Here is a 21,055-nt window from a genome sequence, read left to right on the forward strand (position 1 = left end):
ACTGTGCCTATAGTTCAGTGATTTACTGTTTCTGTAAAAATCAGTGGATGGTGGATGGAAAGGAACTGGTCTAGACCATGATGACTACTTTGCATTTTATTGTAAACCTCTTAAATACACCTTCTCCTTTAGTGTAAGAAAAACCTCACTGATATTAGAAATCTCTTTACCAGGAAACAACAAAACAATGACCATGTTATTTTGTTAGTGTCTACTATAGACAAGGCTCCTTGAAAGGCACTGTTTCAACTGTGGGGATGTGTTCTGCTCAACAGTGAGACAAGCGGTCCTTCTAGGTTTTGCTTTGACTGGCAGGTTTGTGCGCTGTGGGATGTACTCCTCTTCTTGCTGAATTTTGCTTCCAGGCCGGTGGCAAATTCTGCTGTCCCACCACTGCTAGGGGGCATAGCTGGTGCCGGAATTAAAAGTAAATGGATAGAATATTGGTCAACCAAAAAAAAAAAAAAAAAAGAATGAAATCATGCCAATTACAGCAACATGAATGGACCAAGAGATTGTCATCCTAGTGAAGGAAGCCAGGCAGAGAAAGACAAATATCATATGACATCGCTTATATGAGAAATCTAAAAAACAAAACTAAAACTGATACAAATGAACATATATACAAAGCGGAAATAAACCCACAGACATCGACAACAGCATTATGGTTACTTGAGGGGAAAGGGGGAGGGATACATTAGAAGTTTGGGATTACCATATACACACTACTACTATGTGGAAAACAGATAACCAAGAAGCACCTAGTGTATAGCCAGGGACCTACACTCAATATTTTGTAATCATCTATAAGGAAAACTAATCTGAACCACAACTAGATGCATACATGTGTATACCTGAATCACTTTGTTGTACACCTGAAACAAACACACCACTGTAAATCCACGATAAGTCAAACTAAAAACAAGAAAAAAGGCAGATGGCAAGACAGGCTATAGACTCTACCTTGCCTTAGCCTGGATCTGAACCAAGGTTGCTGCTGCTACAATGCAGCACTTACACTATGCAGTCACCATACACAACGTGGCATAAGGTAACTGTCCCACATAAATATAGTCACACTGTTCTTGCTGTTTCATTTGTGGACACCAACAGAAGCTCGAGCTTTTCTCTCTTTCATGCTCTTCTCTGATTTTCCCTCGGAGTTTTGCCAAGAGAACGCGCTGGGCATAACAAACACTCTCTTCAAACAACACGAGAGACGACTCTATACATGGACATCACTAGACGGTCAATACCAAAATCACACTCGTTATATTCTTTGCAGCCCGAAGATGGAGAAGCTCCATTGCCAAACTCAGACTTAAATTGCAGAAAGTGGGGAAAACCACTAGGCCTTTCAGGTGTGACCTAAATCAAATCCCTTAGAATTGATTATACAGTGGAAGTGAGAGATTGAAGGGATTAGATCTGATAGACAGAGTGTCTGGAGAACTATAGGTGGAGGTTCGCAACATTGTACAGGAGGCCTTGATCAAAACCATCCCCAAATAAAAGAAAAGAAAAATGCCCAGAGTGGTTGTCTGAAGAGGCCTTATAAGTAGCTGAGAAAAGAGAAGCAAAAGGAAGAGAAAAGGAAAGATATACCCAAATGAATGCAGAGTTCCAGAGAATGGCAATGAGAGATAAAAAAGCCTGCCGAAGCGAACAGTGAGAAGAAATAGACCAAAACGATTAAAATGGGAAAGACTAGAGATCTCTTCAAGAAAATGAGAGACACCAAGAGAACATTTCATGCAAAGATGGGCACAATAAAGGACAGGAACAGAAGCAGAAGATATTAAGAAGAAGTGGCAAGAATACACAGAACTATACAGGAAAGATCTTCATGACACAGATAACCAGGATGGTGTGATCACTCACCTAGAGCCAGACATCCTGGAGTGCGAAGTCAACTTAAGGACTTAGGGAGCATCACTGCAAACAAAGCTGGTGGAGGTGATAGAATTCCAGCTGAGCTAGTTCAAATCCTAAAAGATGATGCTGTTTAATTGCTGCACTCATTTGCCAGCAAATTTGGAAAACTCAGCAGTGGCCACAGGACTGGAAAAGGTCAGTGTTCATTCCATTCCCCAAAGAAAGGCAGTGCCAAAGAACGTTCAAGTTCAGGTCAGTTCAGTTCAGTTCAGTTGCTCAGTCGTGTCCGACTTTGCGATCCCATGAATCGCAGCGTGCCAGGCCTCCCTGTCCTTCACTAACTCCCGGAATTCACTCAGACTCATGTCCATCGAGCCGGTGATGCCATCCATCATCTCATCCTCTGTCATCCCCTTCTCCTCCTGCCCTCAATCTTTCCCAGCGTCAAGGTCTTTTCAGATGAGTCAGCTCTCCACATCAGGTGGCCAAAGTATTGGAGTTTCAGCTTTAGCATCAGTCCTTCCAATGAACACCCAGGACTGATCTCCTTTCGGATGGACTGGTTGGATCTCCTTGCAGTCCAAGGGGCTCTCAGGAGTCTTCTCCAACACCACCGTTCAAAAGCATCAAATCTTCGGCGCTCAGCTTTCTTCACAGTCCAACTCTCACATCCATACATGACCGCGGGAAAAACCATAGCCTTGACTAGATGGACCTTTGTTGGCAAAGCAATGTCTCTGCTTTTTAATATGCTGTCTCCGTTCCGTTCCGTCGCTCAGTCGTGTCCGACTCTATGCGACCCCGTGGACTGTGGCCTACCAGGCTTCTCCATCCACGGGATTCTCCAGGCAAGAATACTGGAGTGGGTTACCGTTTCCTTCTCCAGGGGATCTTCCCAACCCAGGGATCAAACCCAGGTCTCCCGCATTGGAGGCAGACGCTTTAACCTCTGAGCCACCAGGGAAGCCCAATTTGCTGTCTAGGTTGGTCATAACTTTCCTTCCAAGGAGTAAACCTCTTTTAATTGCATGGCTGAAATCAGCATCTGCAGTGATTTTGGAGCCCAAGAAACTGAAGTCTGACACTGTTTCCACTGTTTCCTCATCTATTTCCCATGAAGTGATGGGATCAGATGCCATGATCTTAGTTTTCTGAATGTTGAGCTTTAAGCCAACTTTTTCACTCTCCTCTTTCACTTTCATTAAGAGGCTTTTGAGTTCCTCTTCACTTTCTGCCATAAGGGTGGTGTCATCTGCATATCTGAGGTTACTGACATTTCTCATGGCAGTCTTGATTCCAGCTTGTGCTTCTTCCAGCCCAGTTTCTCATGATGTACTCTGCATATAAGTTAAATAAGCAGGGTGACAATATACAGCCTTGATGTATTTCTTTTCCTATTTGGAACCAGTCTGTTGTTCCATGTCCAGTTCGAACTGTTGCTTCCTGACCTGCATATAGGTTTCTCATGAGGCAGGTCAGGTGGTCTGGTATTCCCATCTCTTTCAGAATTTTCCACAGTGTATTGTGATCCACACAGTCAAACCACTGCACAATTGCACTAATTTCTCATGCTAGCAGTGTAATGCTCAAAATTCTCCAAGCTAGGCTTCAACAGTATGGGAACCGAGAACTTCCAGATGTTCAAGCTGGATTTAGAAAAAGCAGAGGAACCAGAGAGCAAATTGACAACATCTTTTGGATCATAGAAAAAGCAAGAGAATTCCAGAAAAACATCTATTTTGCTTCATTGACTACATGAAAGGCTTTGACTATGTGGATCATAACAAATTGTGGAAAATTCTTCAAGGGATGGGAATACCAGACCTCCTTACCTGTCTCCAGAGAAAACTGTATGGAGCTCGAGAAGCAACAGTTAAAACCAGACACGGATCGATGGACTGGTTCAAAACTGGAAAGCAGTATGTCAAGGCTGTATATTATCACCCTGCTTATTTAACTTGTATGCAGACTACATCATGTGAAATGCTGGGCTGGATGAAGCACAAGCCGGAATCAAGACTGCAGGGAGAAATATCAAGAACCTCAGACACGCAGATGACACCACCCTTTGGCAAAAAGCAAAGAGGAACTACAGAGCCTCTTGATGAATGTGAAAGAGAAGAATGAAAAAGCCGGCTTGACACTCAGCATTCAAAACACTAAGATCGTGGCATCCGATCCCATCACTTCATGGCAAATAGATGGGGAAGCAATGGAAACAGTGACAGACTTTATTTCCAGGGCTCCAAAATCACTGCAGATGGTGACTGCAGGCATGAAATTAAAAGACACTTGCTCCCTGGAAGAAAAGCTATGACCTACCTAGGCAGCATATTAAAAAGCAGAGACATTACTTTGCCAACAAAGGTCCGTAGAGTCAATGCTCCAGTTTTTCCAGTAGTCATGTATGGATATGAGAGCTGAACCATAAAGAAGGTTGAGCATGGAAGAATTGATGTGTTTGAACAGTGGTGTTGGAGAAGACTCTTGAGAGTCTTCAAGGAGATCAAACCAGTCAATCCTGAAGGAAATCAGTCCTGGATATTCACTGGAAGGACTGATGCTGAAGCTGAAGCTCCAGTACTTTGGCCACCTGATGAGAAGAGCTGACTCAGTAGAAAAGACCTTGCTGGGGAGAAAGATTGAAGGCAGGAGGAGAAGAGGGTGACAGAGGATGAGATGGTTGGATGGCGTCCCCGACTCAGTGGACATGAGTTTGAGCAAGCTCTGGCAGTTGGTGACAGACAGGGAAGCTTTCAGCGCTGCAGTTCATGGGGTCGCAAAAAGTCCGAGAGGACTGAGAGACTGAACAGCACAACAAATTTTCCTGCTACTTAATAAAATTGTCCTGTATCTCTCACGATCTGTCCTGAGCCTCTTCACAGGCTTCCTGGGAGGTCTCAGCCATGCTTTTGCCTGCTCTCGCTCCTTTTCACGTTTCCTCGTTGGACGTGATCTCTTTCCAGCTGCAGCCACACGCACCCCATCTACTAAACCGATGTCCAGAAGCGCAAATGGCCGGAATAAGGCGGAGCAAACCAGGAGCCATCAGCTTCCCTCGGGCGCCCCTCGGCTCGAGCTCGGGGCGTCTCCTAGGCGCTGGCATCTGCGGCGAAGCTGGAGCCATGCGCGGCGGGGACACTTCGGGGACCTTCTGCCCTCGGAATCGCACGGCTTCCCCGCGGGAATGAACACGCTGAGTGGACTCCATCTCTCAGGTGGTCCCAGGCTCGGAGGGGGAAACGCTGTTCTGAGAGACACAGGTGGCTCGGCTAGCTCCGGAAGCATGCTCGCTTCCTGTGGGAGTGAGGAGTAAGCTCTCCTCCTGCTTCTGTGGTGCAATCTGTTCTGGAGTTCGGCTGTTACCCGAAAAGTTCCTGGTTCGAGCCCACCCAGGGAGGGGTCTCGCTCTTAGAATGTAAATGATATACGATTGTTTCTAATCTGTGCATCCTCTCCTGAGCACCAGTACTACATTACTCTGTGTCTTGGATACACACACACACACACACAGGAGGATCTATGTCCGGGATATGCGGTGGGGGGGTGGTGGTGGTGGAGCAGGTCATTGGGAATCCTGGAACTCATGAAACAGTAGGCTCATCATCTACCCTGTAAACTCGTTTTACTAATGGAGTTTCTTCTACTGTTTGTAGTAGTCTCTATTTAACCTTTTCCATAGACTTTTCCAATTAATTTGGTTCTATTCTTTTCCTCCATTTTTCATCCATTGGATCACAGAAGAAGCCAGAGAATTCCAGAAAGACATCTGTTTCTGATTCATGAACGACCCTAAAGCCTTTGACTGTATGGATCAGAACAAACTGTGGGAAATTCTTCAAGAGATGGGAGAAACAGACTACCTTACCTACCTCCTGAAAAACCTGTATGCAGGTCAAGGAGAGATGAAACCAGTCAGTCCTAAAGGAAATCAACCCTGAATATTCTCTGGGAAGACTGATGGTGAAGCTGAAGCGCCAATTCCCTGCGGCTGGCCTCCCTTTTTTGTTTAAAATATGAATCTAAAAGTTTGCGGAAAAGTGTTGTTGTTTCCGCCCGGTTTCGAACCGGGGACCTTTCGCGTGTTAGGCGAACGTGATAGCCACTACACCACGGAAACCATATGGCTGGTGATGCATAGTGACATACTCAAGAAATGCATGTTTGCACACAGTTGGCCTCCAAATTTTCAGAGGAAGAAGAATCTGGAAGTCCAAGTGATCCCTCAAGTAAGGATCTGGGGTTCCTGAAAGGCCCTGACTTAGGGTTCCTCACCTCTCCCAGAGGGAGGTCCCTGTGGGTCCCCAGGCAGTTAGACCTCAGGATCCCCCAGAATCTGCTCTCCACTCCCTCCACTCTTCTCCCAGGCCAAAATCTCAGGCTCCTCCCTGAACTGCATCTGGTCAGTTCCTCCTTCCAAGAGCGAGGTCCAGATGCTTTCAGGACCTTGATAGTTGAAAAGCAAACACCAGAGTGATGCAAACCTATCCGTTTTGTCTTCATTAATGGCGGGGGGGATTGGAATGGAGGCCCCCAGGTGAGACCTGGATCCCAAATATCTCTAAGGACCACAGATGTGGGAAAGGGGACAGCGTCAATGGATAATGCTTTCTGGGAAGGCCCCAGGGTCGCAAAAGAAACTCTGGGTCTTTCCGCGTCCACCCCTGTGGCCAGGGTGTTTTCCCACCTTACCTGATGCTCTGTTGGCTCAGACCAAACACACTTCTCTTTGACACCAGTCTTTCAGACCACACTTCCAACTTGTCAGAAAATCCCATTTTTCTTTGATTAGTTATGCATTTTGAGGCACATAATCTTTTTCTTGATCTGATTTCCTCCCTCAACTTTCCTCATAAAGGCCGGGAGATGGATTCAACTCGAGACTCTCGCTCCCTTGAAACTTTAGGGTTTGAGACTTTTAACCTCGAGTGTGTGGGCTGGGCCGAGGTTGAGAACTCTCTTGACCAAGTCGGTCAAGATTGGCCTCCCCCGGCCTGTGCTCCCGGGTCAGGGGCAAGGCCGGGCCACCCCAGCATGGCCCCTGTCGCGGGGTCTAGAGCCCCACACAGGCGTGGAGAGCGGGAGAAGCTTCAGCCGGCAGCGGGGATTCAATGCTCCGGGAGCCGGCGAGGCGCCGGGAAGCGGCGCTCCTGCGTGCGCGTGGCGACTTGGGGCTCTCAGGCCGCCGGCGCCCTCCCGGCCCCCTGGTTCTGATCCCGCGGGCAGTAACCTCCGGGCAAGAAGAGACCGGGAGCAGGGATGACCCAGAGGGAGGATAAAGGGAGGAGGGAGGTGGGAGGGCGGTTCAGGAGGGGGAACTTATGTAAACCCGGGGCAAATTCATATCAATGTATGGCAAAACCAACCAATATAATATTGTAAAATAATTTGCCTCCAATAAAAAATAAATTAATTACCTAAAAAAAAAAAAAAAAAAGAAGAGACCGGGAGGAGAAGGGCAGCGTCTCCTTCAAGCCCTGGCCAGTCAGCACCCAGCAATGGTTTGGAGAGACACCGTGAGAAGTGGTAGTAGATTAGGGGAAGAAGAAATCAATCCTTGGTGATTTCCTCATCGCAACGCCTCATGAGGATGAAGCGGCAGCCTGCGGGACCCAGTCCTCCTGGCGCTGGGGAGCGCCAGCCTAGTTCCCACCAGTTGCTGGAGCCAAAGCAGACAACCTTGGGCAGGTGACCAGTGAGTAAGCAGTCCTTCTTCCTCCCTAGCTGGGTAGCACTTGAACTTGCAGCGCTGGAACGTATCCCCCTTGGCTTTTGATGGAATGTGGTCCACTGGAGAAGGGAATGGCAAACCACTTCAGTATACTTGCCTTGAGAACCCCATGAACAGTGACAAAGGGCAAAATGATAGGATAATGAATGAGGAATTCCCCAGGTCGGTAGGTGCCCAGTATGCTACTGGAGCTCAGTGGAGCAATAACTATAGAAGGAATAAAGGGATGGAGCAAAAGCAAAACCAATACCCAGTTGTGGATGTGACCAGTGATAGAAGCAAGGTCCGGTGCTGTAAAGAGCAATATTGCATAGGAACCTGGAATGTTAGGTCCATGAATCAAGGCAAATTGGAAGTGGTCAAACAGGAGATGGCAAGAGTGAACGTTGACATTCTAGGAATCAGTGAATTAAAATGGACTGGAATGGGTGAATTTAACTCAGATGACCATTATATCTACTACTGTGGGCAGGAATCCCTTAGAAGAAATGGAGTAGCCATCATGGTCAACAAAAGAGTCCGAAATGCAGTCCTTGGATGCAATCTTAAAAATGACAGGATGATTTCTGTTCGTTTCCAAGGCAAATCATTCAATATTACAGTAATCCAGGCCTATGCCCCAACCAGTAATGCTGAAGAAGCTGAAGTTAATCGGTTCTATGAAGACCTACAAGACCTTTTAGAACTAACACCCAAAAAAGATGTCCTTTTCATTATAGGGGACTGGAATGCAAAAGTAGGAAGTCAAGAAACACCTGGAGTAACTGGCAAATTTGGCCGTGGAGCACGGAATGAAGCAGGGCAAAGGCTAATAGAGTTTTGTCAAGAGAATTCACTGGTCATAGCAAACACCCTCTTCCAACAACACAAGAGAAGACTCTACACATGGACATCACCAGATGGTCAACACCGAAATCAGATTGATTATATTCTTTGCAGCCAAAGATGGAGAAGCTGTATACAGTTAGCAAAAACAAGACCAGGAGCTGACTGTGGCTCAGATCATGAACTCCTTATTGCGAAGTTCAGACTTAAATTGAAGAAAGTAGGGAAAACCACTAGACCATTCAGATATGACCTCAATCAAATCCCTTATGATTATACAGTGGAAGTGAGAAATAGATTTAAGGGACTAGATCTGATAGATAGAGTGCCTGATGAACTCTGGACGGAGGTTCGTGACATTGTACAGGAGACAGGGACCAAGACCATCCCCATGGAAAAGAAATGCAAAAGAGCGAAATGGCTGTCTGAGGAGGCCTTACAAATAGCTGTGAAAAGAAGAGAGGCGAAAAGCAAAGGAGAAAAGGAAAGATATAAGCATCTGAATGCAGAGTTCCAAAGAATAGCAAGGAGAGATAAGAAAGACTTCCTCAGTGATCAATGCAAAGAAATAGAGGAAAACAACAGAATAGGAAAAACAAGAGACCTCTTCAAGAAAATTAGAGATTCCAAGGGAACATTTCATGCAAAGATGGGCTCGATAAAGGACAGAAATGGTATGGACCTAACAGAAGCAGAAGATATTAAGAAGAGGTGGCAAGAATACACAGAAGAACTGTACAAAAAAGATCTTCCCGACCAAGATAGTCACGATAACGTGATCACTGACCTAGAGCCAGACATCTTGGAATGTGAAGTCAAGTGGGCCTTAGAAAGCATCACTACTAACAAAGCTAGTGGAGGTGATGGAATTCCAGTTGAGCTATTTCAAGTCTTGAAAGATGATGCTGTGAAAGTGCTGCACTCAACATGCCAGCAGATTTGGAAAACTCAGCAGTGGCCACAGGACTGGAAGAGGTCAGTCTTCATTCCAATCCCAAAGAAAGGCAATGCCAAAGAATGCTCAAACTACCGGACAATTGCCCTCATCTCACACACTAGCAAAGTCATGCTCAAAATTCTCCAAGCCAGGCTTCAGCAATATGTAAACCGTGAACTCCCAGATGTTCAAGCAGGTTTTAGAAAAGGCAGAGGCACCAGAGATCAAATTGCCAACATCCGCTGGATCATGGAGAAAGCAAGAGAGTTCCAGAAAAACATCTATTTCTGCTTCATTGACTATGCCAAAGCCTTTGACTGTGTGGATCACAATAAACTGTGGAACATTCTGAAAGAGATGGGAATCCCAGACCACCTGACCTGCCTCTTGAGAAACCTGTATGCAGGTCAGGAAGCAACAGTTAGAACTGGACATGGAACAACAGACTGGTTCCAAGTAGGAAAAGGTGTACGTCAAGGTTGTATATTGTCACCTTGCTTATTTAACTTCTATGCAGAGTACATCATGAGGAACGCTGGGCTGGAAGAAGCACAAGCTGGAATCAAGATTGCTGGGAGAAATATCAATAACCTCAGATATGCAGATGACACTACCCTTATGGCAGAAAGGGAAGAGGAACTCAAAAGCCTCTTGATGAAAGTGAAAGAGGAGAGTGAAAAGGTTGGTTTGAAGCTCAACATTCAGAAAACAAAGATCATGGCATCTGGTCCCATCACTTCATGGGAAATAGATGGAAAAACAGTGGAAACAGTGTCAGACTTTGTTTTTCTGGGCTCCAAAATCACCGCAGATGCTGATTGCAGCCATGAAATTAAAAGACGCTTGCTCCTTGGAAGGAAAGTTATGACCAACCTTGATAGTATATTAAAAAGCAGAGACATTACTTTGCCAACCAAGGTCCGTCTAGTCAAGGCAATGGTTTTTCCCGTGGTCATGTATGGATGTGAGAGTTGGACTGTGAAGAAGGCTGATCGCCGAAGAATCGATGCTTTTGAGCTGTGGTGTTGGAGAAGACTCTTGAGAGTCCCTTATACTGCAAGGAGATCCAACCAGTCCATTCTAAAGGAGATCAATCCTGGATGTTCATTGGAGGGACTGATGCTAAAGCTGAAACTGCAATACTTTGGCCACCTCATGCGACGAGTTGACGCACTGGAAAAGACTCTGATGCTGGGAAAGGTTGGGGGCAGGAGGAGAAGGGGACGACGGAGAATGAGATGGCTGGATGGCATCACCGACTCTGTGGACATGAGGTTGAGTGTACTCCGGGAGTTGGTGATGGACAGGGAGGCCTGGTGTGCTGTGATTCATGGGGTCGCGGAGAGTCGGACACGACTGAGCGACTGAACTGAACTGAACTGAAAGAAATAACACAGGTTTCTTTCTTTTTTTATAAATTTTTTTCCTCCAAATTTTTTGAGACATAATTGACATATAACACTGTGTGAGTTTAGCACGTTGATTGGCTAGAGTTACATATGGCAAAATGATTCCCACCAGAGCATTAACTAGCACCTCCATCCCATCACATAATTCTCATTTCTTTTTTGTGATGAGAACGTTTGTGATCCAGTCTCTTGCAGTTTTCAAGTATACACGCAATGAAGTGCTTTTACGAAGTTTACACCCAGGTAACTGACATCTTAAGATGTGACAAGAATTCCTTGGCAGTCTAGTGGTTAGAACTTGGTGTTTCCGCAGCTGTGGGCCAGGGTTCGTGGACCCAAGATCCCACAGTCTGTGTTCAGTCATGCACGCTCAGTCATATCCAACTCTGTGGGACGCCATGGACTGCGGCCCACCAGGCTCCTCTCTTCATGGGATTTTCCAGGCAAGAATACTGCAATGAGTTGCCATTTCCTACTCCAACAACAGATAGGTTTCTTCTTAATGCAAGTATTAAGGTCGGTAGTGTCTGGTGGCTAGATGGCACAGCATGCTTTGTTGGCTGATATGGCAGGAAACTTTTATCATTCACTTTCCTCCCCTCTCCCTTCTGATCTCATTTGTTTGGCTGCCCCCATTGGATTCCATGGGCAAGAAAGACCTGGGAATGCTGGTGGCCAGGGTCAGCCTCAAGCACACAGATCAGGGGCGAAAGGTAGACAGGAAGCCAGGAACCAGGAATGACAGAGAACATTTAACCCAGGTGTAATGAGCGCAACACTCAGGGGGCCTCCTTTTAGTCCTGGTGCCACCACTTACCTTCCTTTTGACCTTGGGTCATCTCCAATTTGCTAGGTCAATTTTGCAAGTGTCATATGAAAGAAATAATAAGTATTTCATAAAGCTGTTGTGTAGATTAAATGAGATAATCAAATAACACTGCTGGCACAGAAGGTGGCCGATATTAAGTATGTTCTGGTAGGAAACAATCAAAGATAAGCTGGTACTTCAGTCTTTTGTAACATTTGGATACATTTTTAAGTATGTCAATAAATTTTGTCTTGATGAACGTAACATCTATTCACAAAATAAATGTTTGTTAGAGAATAGAACATTTTAAATGGAATTTATAAAGCTTATGCCCACAAGAGGTTCTTGCTTATAGTAGCTTTGTTCATAATAGTCCCCAAATTGAAACCATTCAAATGTCCATCACGAAGTGAATAGATATAATTGTGACATATTCACTCAAAGGAATACTACTCTTCAATAAAATGAAACAAATTCCTGATACACGGCAACAATAGGGATTAAAACATCACCCTGAGTGATAAAAAGAGTACATACTCTGCGGAGCCACCTATGGGAATTACTCAGTGAGGCCAACTAATCCCTAGTGAAAAGAACTAGATCATTGAGAACCTGGGACAGCGAATGGTAGGGGGATTGACTGCAAAGGGGCACAAGAGGATATTTTGGAATACTGGAGATGGTCTTGAACAGGGTAGTGGTTCCATGGGTACATCCACTTGTTGAAAGTCATCAAACTTGAAATGGATAGATTTCTTAAGAAATTTGACTTTTTTATAATAACGAGAAGAATCATTCCAAACTTTTATAACTTAATTCAATTACACTCATTATGATTATTCCCATTAGAGGGTTCTTTTAGAAATGTATGTCTCTTAAGGTAAACAACTTGATTGAAGTTCAACAGTTTCTTTATTTTTGTGTTTTTTCATTAAATTTATACATTAGTAAATTGAAATACTTTAAAGTTGGAATAAATTCTATAAGAGCTCAATCATAAAGAAGCATATATACATATACATATTCTTCTCTCGGTTGATATACCTAAATGACTCCATTATAATTTACCTACATTAACAGAAGTTCCTTTTGAATTTAAGATGCTTCCAAATAGTACATATTTGTACTTTCTGCATCATTTCAATTTTTTTAAATAACATATAGAGTGTAGGGACTTCCCAAGTGATACTAATGGTAAAAACCCACCTGCTAATGCAAGGGACGCAAGAGATGTGGGGTCTATCCCTGGTTCAGGAAGATTCCCTGGAGGAGGGTATGGCCACCCACTCCATATTCTTACCTGGAATCCTCTAATGGTCAGAGGAGCCTGGCGGGCTACAGTGCATGGGTCCCAGAGAGTCGGGCAGGACTGAAATGACTTAGCATGAACCCACACACTTTTGCTACAACTTAGAATAATGTAAAAATAGATTTGAAGGAAAATGTGCAAAGATGTTACCAGCAGTCCATTCTAGGAGGTGGGACTATGGATGACTGCTTATTTTCTTCTTTAGATATATTTAACATTTTTAATTTAAAAAATGAATGACCCGGAAGTGAAAGAACAGAAGAGCTATGGAAGAGGTATTGGAAAGGTGAGAGGAAAGGATCAAAGGGAGGAGAAACCTAGTTCTTGCAGAAGGTGTGTTTAAGTTGGAGATTCAAGGGGAGCAGCTGTTGGAATAAGAAAGGTGTTTGGGAGGCAAGTGGGTCATGAGGATACTGCAGTTTTATTCGTGTTGCCTGACTCCTGCTGGGTGTTCTGTCAAAGAAACATGCAGGCTTAAATCTCTTGTCAAATATTTTTACCCTATGTATTCCTCTTTGACTAGCACCATATCCTGTGGAGCCAGGCAGGCTCCAGTTCAAATTGCTGCTTTCAGATCCCACTCACTGATTGAGTGACTAGACAAGTATTTAACCTTCCAAGGCTCAGATTTCTCATATGTGAAATGAGGATGATGATATGATAGAAAGTGAGCACACCCATGTAAAACTTGTAGACAGTGCCTTAGCACGTGGCACTTTGCATGTCACCATTGAGTGTAAGCTCTTGCATTTTGGCACAACACTGCATACGTCTGGGTGTGGTTCTCTTTTAAGTTACTGATATCTTTCAGTGGTAGTGGAACTTTCAAGAGAGGGTGAAGGAGTCCTGTCTGACCAGCAGTAACCTCCTGGGCTAGTGGGACCTGCCAATTTACTAGTTCATCTGATCAGCTCATCAAAAGGGGAACAGTAGTCCAATTCCTTGCTTCAAAAATCCCCCCATTAAAAAAAAATTAAGGTTTTACAGAGGAAAACTTTCCTATACATGACACAAGACCCAGAATTTTACGTAACAGATACATACATATGTATATTTATGACTACATAAAAATGTTGTTAAAATACAAGCAATGGACCTTACTGTGCATATATCTGTGTATGTACACCACACACACTGTATCAAGTTACACATGTCCCAAAGAGTCGTCCACTGACCCCTTATCAGGTTCCCATTCCCACTCCCCGACCAATATAACCACTTTCACTCACTGCTTGGCTATTGATCTCCTTATCTCTAAATAAATAGTGATATTGGCACTCAGATTTTCCGGTTTCCCACCCAGACCCTGAAGACCAGCCCGCAAAGGGGAAAGTGAATTTGTGTGTTTCCTTGCCCCCTAGTCATCTCCAAGATAGCCCAGAGGTCTTGCATTCACCTGCAAACCCAGCCCGCCCACCTTGCCCCTCCTCATGGAACCTGCAAAGGAAACTGCCAGAACAAATGCAAGGCCAGCAGCTTTGCGATTTCGGGTGAACCAGATTCCTGGACACCTCAGTAAAGCGTGGGAGCTGCACCAGAGTCAGGCGCTGTGATCTCCCCAACGCAGCGACACCAGCCCGCTCCTCTCTCTTGCAGTTCCTTTCTTCTTTCTGGCTCATTCTCTGTTCTCCCCTTCCCTTGCCCTTCCTCGGATCTATTCGCCCGCTTCACACCTTTCCTTTCCTGTCCTCAAATGACAGCTGAAACCTTACATTGTGTGGATCACAACAAACTGGTCTCTTTCCAGCTGCAGCCACACGCAGCCCATCTACGAAACCGATGCCCAGAAGCGCAAATGGTCGCACGAAGGCGGAGCAAACCAGGCGCCATCAGCTGCCTTCTGGGGCCCCTCGGCTCAAGCTCGGGGCTTCGCTTGGGCTCTGCTATCTGCGGCGGCGAGGACGCTCGGGAGACCTTCTGCCCTCGGAACCACCCGGCTTCCCGACAGGAACGAACAGGCTGAGTGGACGCCATCTCTCAGGTTGTCCGAGGCTCGGAAGTGGGAACGTCACTCTGCAAACACAGGTGGCTCCGCCTAGCTCCCTAGTAAGCTTGCTTTCTGTGGGAGTGAGGAGTAAGTCTCCTCCCGACTTTGTGGCGCGATCGGTTAGCGCGTTCGGCTGTTAACCGAAAAGCTCGTGGTTTGAGCCCACCCAGGGACGTGTCCCACTCTTTCAGAATGTAAATCATGTATAACTGTTTCTAGTCTATGCATCCTCTCCCATGCTCCACTACTATCCTACTCCTCTGTGCCTTGTACACACACACACACACACACACACACACGCAAGGACGTACGTCCAGGTAGTCTGTGATCCTCAGAGAGGATCTCCGGAGGAAAGCGGGTTGACTGGGAATCCTAGTATGCATGAAAGAGTAGGCTCCGCATCATCACCCTGTAAACTCCTTTTACCAGCGAAATTTCCTCCACTGTTTGTAGTACTCTCTATTTAACCTTTTCCATATACGTCTCCAATTAATTTGGTTCTACCTTTTCCCTCAGTTTTGCCTCCACTGTATCATAGAAAAAGCAAGAGAAATCCAGAAAGACATCTATTTCTGTTTCATTGTCTCCGCTAAAGCCTTTGACTGTGTGGATCACAACAAAATACGGAAAATTCTTCAAGAGATGGGAATAGCAGACCACCCTACCTGCCTGCTGAGAAACCTGTATGCAGGTCAAGGAGAGATGAAACCAGTCAGTCCTCAAGGAAATCAACCCTGAATATTCTTTGGGAGGACTGATGGTGAAGCTGAAGCTCCAAGCCTCACTCCACGAGGCAGAACTCTATTTTGTGTTTAAAATATGAATCTAAAAGCCTGGGGGGAAAAGTGAAGTTGTTTCCGCCCGGTTTCGAACCGGGGACCTTTCGCGTGTTAGGCGAACGTGATTACCACTACACTACGGAAACCACACGGCTAGGCCTGTCTGGTGACATATTCAAGAAGTGCATGTTTGAACACACCTGCCCTTCAAAGTTCCAAAGGAAGAGGACTCTGGAAACACCGGCAATCCGACATGTAAGGATCTGCCGGACTTGGAAGACCCTGATTTAGGGTTCCTCGCCTCTCCCGGAGCGAGGTCCCTGTGTGCCATTTTGCAGCCAAGTGCAGAGGTCGCCCCGCTGACTCCCCAGTTCTCAGAAGCCTCAGGGGCGGGGGGAGTAAGGTGCGGCTGAGCCCCAGGTGGCCCCACAGCCGTCAAGGTGGACGCAGCCCTTCCGGCGGGCGGCAGATCCACGCCTTGGAGTCCCTTTCCACGGCGCCAGCGGGGGCCGGGCTCGATGCTTCACATCCCCCTCGGGAAACAGAGGACCCGCCTGACCCGTGCGCTCCTCTCTCGCAGGCCTTTCACAGCAGCGCTTCTCCGGCGCCGCCTGGCACCGGGGATTCCTCAGATTCCTGCCTGCGTGGCTGATGCTAGTCCTCTAGTTTCAGTCCAGACTTGCATCACACTTTCACGTTTAGCAGGAAGGGCCGCGAAGGCTGAGGCTCAGGTCATTTGCTGAATTCGTTTGCCGACCAGGCCCCGCATAAAGCCGCGGAGGAGCCAGGCGCGGTCCACGCAGCTCTGACCATCTTCATTCCAAACTTGAGGTTCTTCTTGAAGGACGGCTTTGTTTGACATTTTACAATGTCTGAAGCGCCTCTTGTTTTCCTTTTATAATTTTGCAGTTCAACAGGTCGTGGAGCGCGGATTTAACAAGAGGTAAAGACTCTTGAGAGTCCCTTGGACTGCAAGGAGATCCAACTAGTCCATTCTGAAGGAGATCAGTCTTGGGTGTTCATTGGAAGGACTGATGCTGAAACTCCAATACTTTGGCCGCCTCATGCGACGAGTTGACTCACTGGAAAATAGTCTGATGCTGGGAAGGATTGGGGGTGGGAGGAGACGGGGACGACAGAGAATGAGATGGCTGGATGGCATCACCGACTCGAGGGACGTGAGTTAGGCTGAACTCCGGGAGCTGGTGATGGACAGGGAGGCCTGGCGTGCTGTGATTCATTGGATCGCGGAGAGTCGGACACGACTGAGCGACTGAAGTGAACTGAACTGAACTCAAAGGCGTTATTTTCAGAAAGCAGCTGTCTTGGAGGGTTTTCGCATTTACCTCACAGCAGGCAGAGTTTCTTTTCGCTGAAAGGTTTTAGTGCAATGTTGTCTGTGTGTCTGTCTCTGGTTTCCTTTAGAAGGAGAGCTTCTCAGTTTTGTGAATGCACGTGCCATTTCTCCAGCAGAGGCTTTCCTCCTTTCCTAATGCGGTGTTGCCTTCGCGTCTGAGGTTCGCGGGCCCAGACCCCGAGAGAGGCGCGGGGCGCATGCGCACCGGCTCCCAGGCCGCGGGGCTCCGGCAGGCTCCGCGTGGACTCCGCGTGCTGTTGAGGGTGCGACAGCTCTGCAGCACCCTCACCAGTGCTGGAGCCTGAGTCCCCAAAGGGGCGGACTTGAAAAAGGGCGTCACTTGAGGTTTCCCCTTGCTTTCCCCCCCTGCAGATACTAGTTTTCACCTCCCACGTCCAGACAGAGGAGCGGATCCATCGTTTTCTGTCGCGTCCGGCTTGCTTACCTCCCACTTGGACGGGGCGAGGGTGCGGCGGTCCTCTCCCCGTCAGGGTGGACACACAGCGGACCCCCGAGGGACCACAGACACACGGCTCCCTGCAGCAGAAATGGTAGGCACAGGGCTTCAGAGCCGGCGAGTGGAGCGCGCTGAGGGGACGGATCCATCCCCTGCTTCTGAAGATGTGACAAAGCGCAACGACGGCCGCCCAACGCCGGGATCAGAGGTTCAGCCTCATCCAAGAACTGGACAAGGTAGGCTCCGCAGGTCGTGTGGGAAGATTGGAATCCGGGGGTGGTGAGAGGTCCTGCTCTCTTTCTGAACTTGTTTCCTTGTGAAGCAGGGGCCACTGGGCTCTCATCCGGTGATGGGCGGGTCCATCTACTCCCTGATCTTGACCTGATTTTGGGGCCTCCCCTGAGAGCAACACGAGGACCAGCTGCTTTTCCTCCTCGATCAGCCTGATCGGCAGAGCCTGATCCTCTTCATCATTGTGTCTTTGGCTGGAAACCGCGATGTAGAGTTGAATTCGTTCCCTTTTGTTCTCTGACTCAAATCAGATTGCCCCGCAGGTGTGCTGGGGTGAGGGAAACCGAAGCGTCTTCACAAGGGATGAACTTCTTGGCTTTCAGAGAGATAATAGGTGTCTCAGGTAGAGACGATGTAGGGCCCAGATGAAAAGGTGAGGGGATATCAGGAGGTAAAAGTATCCTGCAATCCAGCTTTGTCCTGTGCCCTCCTTGGATTCACTGACTGTGGCTTGTTCCAAGGTGACTCAGAGCAGAGAAAGATGGGCTGGTTGTAGGCCCTATGGAGCTTTCCAGTAGTAAGGAACTGTTCCCCAATTTCTTCAGTTCAGTAGCGACCCCAAGGCTGGCAACACGCCAGGCTTTCCTGTATATCACCAAAACCTGGAGTTTGGACAAACTCATGTGCATTGAGTCAGTGATGCCATCCAACTATCTCATCATGAGCCAGCCTCTTCTGTGCTTGCCTTCAATCTTTCCCAGCATCAGGGACTTTTATACTGAGTCAGCTCTTCCCATCAAGTGGCCAAAATATTGGAGCTTCAACTTCAGCATCAGTCCTTCCGATGAATATTCAGGACTGATTTCCTTTAGAATGGACTGGTTGGGTCTCCTTGCAGTCCAAGGGACTCTCAAGAGACTTCTCCAACACCAGTTTAAAAGCATCAATTCTTTGGTACTCAGTTTCCTTTATAGTCCAACTCTCACATCTATACATGACTACTGGAAGAACCATAGCTTTGAGTAGATGGATCTGTGTCAGCAAAGTAATATCTCTGCTTTTTAATATGCTGTCTAGGTGGGTCATAGCTTTTCTTCCAAGGAGCCAGCGTCTTTTAATTTCGTGGCTGTGGTCACCATCTACAGTGATTTTGGAGCCCAAGAAAATAAAGTCTGTCACTGTTTCCATTGTTTCCCCATCTATTTGCCATGAAATGATGGGATCGGATGCCATGCTCTTAGTTTTTTGAATGTTGAATATTAAGCCAGCTGTTTCACTCTCCTCTTTCACTTTCATCAAGAGGCTCTTTACTTCCTCTTTGCTTTCTGCCATAAAGGTGGTGTCATCTGCATATCTGAGGTTATTGATATTTCTTGCAGAAATATTGATTCCAGCTTGTGCTTCATCCAGGCTGGCATTTCACATGATGTACTTTGCATAGAAGATAAACAAGCAGGGTAATAACATACAGTCTTGACATACTCCTTTCCCAGTTTGGAACCAGTCTGGTGTTTCATATCGGATCTAATTGTTGCTTCTTGACCTGCATACAGATTTCTCAGGAGGCAGGTAATGTGGTCTGGTAGTCCCATCTCTTGAAGAATTTCCCACAGTTTGTTGTGATCCACACAGTCAAAGTCTTTGGCATAGTCAATAAAGCAGAAGTAGATGTTTTTCTGGAACTCTCTTGCTTTGACTATGAACCAATGGATGTTGGAAATTTGATCTCTGGTTCCTCTGCCTTTTCTGAATCCAGCTTGCACATCTGGATGTTCTCAGTTCACATACTGTGAAAGCCTCACAGTGAGATTTTTGACCATTACTTTTCCAACATGTGAGATGAGCACAATTGTGCTATAGTTTGAACATTCTTTGGCATTGCCTTTCTTTGGGACTGGAATGAAAACTGACCGTTTCCAGTCATGTTGCCGCTGCTGAGTTTTCCAAATTTATGGGCATATTGAGTGCAGCATTTTAACAGCCAGGCCTCCCTGTCCATCACAAGAGTTTTTTGAATGTTCTTCCCAATGGTCCATGAGTTATAAGTAGTCCAGTCTGTCTGGGGAGATCGCTTACATACAATTGCTTGTCCTGTGTGAGCACCTGGCATTATTCCAGGATCTTTTTAAAACTTTCTTTCCATGGCCTCAGGCACTTTCTTCATAAGGATACCCCGAACATTACTCTGCTGAGTACTTGAGGGAGACCTTTTCACATCCCAGCATTCTCTCTCGCACTCTCTCTCATCACTGGACCTTTCTTCATGTTTCTTTTTTTTATTATTAACTTTTATTTGAGTATAGCTGTTTTCAGTTCAGTTCAGTTCAGTCGCTCAGTCGTGTCTGACTCTTTGCCACCCCATGAATCACAGCACGCCAGGCCTCCCTGTCCATCACCAACTCCCGGAGTTCACTCAAACTCATGTCCATCGAGTTGGTGATGCCATCCAGCCATCTCATTCTCTGTCGTCCCCGTCTCCTCCCACCCCTAATCCCACCCAGCATCAGAGCCTTTTCCAGTGAGTCAAAGTGTCGCATGAGGTGGCCAAAGTATTGGAGTTTCAGCTTTAGCATCAGTTTTACCATGTGTTAATTACAATGTTGGACATTGAATCGGCTATACATATACATATATCCCTCTTTTTTGGATTTCCTTCTTATTTAGGTAACCACAGAGCATCCAGTAATTCCCTATGCCATACGATAGGTTCTCTTTTGTTGTTCATTGTATCAGTTCACCTCAGTTCAGTTGCTCAGTCATGTCCAACTCTTTGCGACCCCATGAAACGTAACAAGCCAGGCCTCCCTGTCCATCACCAACTGCCAGAGTCCACCCAAACCAATGTCCATTGAGTCAGTGATGTCATCCAACCATCTCATCATCTATCATTCCCTTCTCCTGCCCTCAATCTTTCCCAGCATCAGGATGTTTTCAAATGAGTCAGCTCTTTGCATCAGGTGGCCAAAATATTAGAGTTTCAGCTTCAACATCAATCGTTCCAAATAACAGCCAGGACTGATCTTCTTTAGGGTGGACTGGTTGGATTTCCTTGCAGTCCAAGGGACTCTCAAGAGTCTTCTCCAACACCACAGTTCAAAAGCATCAATTCTTTGGCACTCAGCTTTCTTTATAGTCCAATTCTCACATCCATATATGACCACTGGAAAAACCATAGCCTTGACGAGCCGGACCTTTGTTGGCAAAGTAATTTCTCTGCTTTTTAATATACTGTCTAGGTTGGTCATAACTTTACTTCCAAGGAGTAAGCATCTTTTAATTTCATGGCTGCTGTCACCAGCTGCGGTGATGTTGGAGCCCAGAAACATAAAGTCAGCCACTATTTCCACTGT

General features: G+C 46.4%; 2 non-coding genes across 2 annotated transcripts; both read right to left on the reverse strand.

Moving 5' to 3' along the window:
* Positions 1–5,922: 5,922 nt before the first annotated feature.
* TRNAV-AAC (transfer RNA valine (anticodon AAC)) lies at positions 5,923–5,995 on the reverse strand. Its single transcript has one exon. It is a non-coding gene; the product is annotated as a tRNA-Val (tRNA).
* A 9,738-nt stretch (positions 5,996–15,733) lies between these two features.
* TRNAV-AAC (transfer RNA valine (anticodon AAC)) lies at positions 15,734–15,806 on the reverse strand. Its single transcript has one exon. It is a non-coding gene; the product is annotated as a tRNA-Val (tRNA).
* Positions 15,807–21,055: the final 5,249 nt, after the last annotated feature.

This window comes from Moschus berezovskii, chromosome 4 (genome assembly GCF_049115385.1).
Source record: "Moschus berezovskii isolate FMDL1 chromosome 4, NW_MosBer_1.0, whole genome shotgun sequence".
Taxonomy (NCBI): Eukaryota; Metazoa; Chordata; class Mammalia; order Artiodactyla; family Moschidae; genus Moschus; species Moschus berezovskii.